Raw genomic sequence first — 2,252 nt, 5'->3', positions numbered from 1 at the left:
GAGAATCAGTAGATTGAAAGTTCTGAAGAAAGTACTCAGAAGTCAGCATAAATAGGTAGAAAATATGGACGCTAGAATGATAAAGAATTACCTAGTCTTAACACCATTTTAATAGGAGACAGAAGGGAGAGACAAGATGAAAAGGCATGATGCTGAGAACTCTCCTGAATTGGCAATACATCAATCCTAAGAAGGATAAATAACAAAAGGTGCCCTGCCCAAAGCATATTGCACAGTGCAAAGCAGCCAGAGGAAAAAAAGGTTACCTGATCAAAGACTTCAAGAAGACAGCGGAGTGTAAGACATTGGAGTATTAAAAACATCTCAAGTTTTTAAAAAAAAAAACAGTAACCCAGGAAGTTGGTACACAATTTAAAAAATAACTATTTAGGAGAAAGAATGAAGTACAGGACACCAGACAAACAAAAATTAATCTCTAAAGGATATTTCAGACAGAAAGAACAGTATTTGGAAGGGTGGATTAGTAAAGAAAATAACATCTGGGTAACAGTTTTCAATGTCTATTTAAGAGATTAAAAAAAAATTGAACTGAAGTAGTAAGTATCATTAACAAGATTAAGTATCATTAATTAGTGGCACACTGGTTAAGCACCCAGACCCACCCAGTGACTCCAGGGGAGAAAAGACCTAGCGATCTGCTCCCTTAAAGACGATGGCACAGAACACCCAATAAGGCAGTTGGAATCTGTCATGTGGGTCATAATGAGTGAGAATTGACTGGCCAGCTGCCAAAAACGCAACAACAAACAGAATAAAGAGATTTTGTATTGGTTTTCAAGAGGGTGTAGAACGTTACATATTAAGAACGTTACAACTTTTGTGGTGTAGAGTGAAAATGGAATGAGAGATAGTGGCATCAAAGTAAAGGGTAAGAAAGGAAGAGAAAGAAAATGAGAAAAAAGACAAATAGTGTCAAAAATGATACTAATAAAAAGGGTAGAAAGAATCCCAGACATTAAGATTCTTCTTGTTAAGTGCTGTTGAGTTGGTTCCAACTCATAGCGAACCTGTATGGGCTTACCAAGGAGTGGCTGATGAGCTTGAACCGCCAACCTTGCAGCTCAAACGGACCTTGCAGTCCAGCGCTAATATTTAACCCACAGTGCCGCACCAGGATTCCATTAGGAATCTAAACAAACTTTAATAGCACAATCACGGCACTTATGAGAGTGTTTCTTTTAAAAAAAAATCCAGCTCTAGGCTGGCTACTAATTCCTCAACTTCAGGGCAATATAAAGGTTTTAAGTAAAAGGGCAGAAAGAGAAATTCAAATGTCAGTCTTAACATGAAACATTCCAAATGACATAGCCCTAAGCTTAAGCAGACCAGGCACAGAACCAGGGTCCCTCTCTTAATTCTCTAGTGCTGCTATTCCAGAAATACCACATGTCAGTGGCATCGATCAACAGAAATTTATTTGCTCACAGTTTAGGAGGTTAGAAGCCCAAGTTCAGAACGCCAGTTCTAGGGGAAGGCGTTCTTTCTCCGTTGGATTTGGTGGAAGGTCTTTGTCTTTTTAATTTCTGTTTCCTGGTTCCTCGGAGAGCTCCATGGGTCTCATACCGTCTCTACTCTGCTTGATTGTTTAATCCCTTTTTATATCTCAAAAAAGAGTGATCCAAAATATACCCTATAAGAATCCTGCTCAGTTAACATCATAAAAACAACCCATCTATGCCAAATGGGATTATAACCATGGGCATTCTTACTGTTGTTATTAAGTGCCTTCCAGTGGGTTTTGACTCATACTGACCTGGTATAGGGTTTCCAAGAGTGGCTGGTGGGTTTGAGCTGCTAACCTTGTGGTCCAGTGCTTTATTCCAAAGTTGCCATACCAGGACTCCAACCACAGGCATTGTTATTGCTGTTAAGTGATGTCGAGTCAGTTTTGACTCATAGTGACGCTGTATAGGGTTTTCGAAGAGAAGCTGGTGAGCTTGAACCACTGACTTTATGGTTCAAACCGACCTTGCAGTCCAGCGCATTAACCCACAGTGCCACACCAGGACTCCAACCACAGACACAGAGATTAGTTTTTTGTTTTTACATTAAAGGATATATATATTATTGTGAATTGAATGGTTTACAGAGCCGTTTTACCTTCAACAAATCATATACTTTGCTTCATTACAATGATTGCAATCATTGTACCAATAGTGAACATTAGTATTTACCTCTATTCACTTTAACTCTCGCATTCCTCCCTGTGCCTCCTGCCACCTTCATCTTTC

The sequence above is a fragment of the Chrysochloris asiatica genome, unplaced genomic scaffold (genome assembly GCF_000296735.1).
Source record: "Chrysochloris asiatica unplaced genomic scaffold, ChrAsi1.0 scaffold00374, whole genome shotgun sequence".
NCBI classification, from domain to species: domain Eukaryota; kingdom Metazoa; phylum Chordata; class Mammalia; order Afrosoricida; family Chrysochloridae; genus Chrysochloris; species Chrysochloris asiatica.
Note: the sequence above shows the minus strand (reverse complement) of the source record.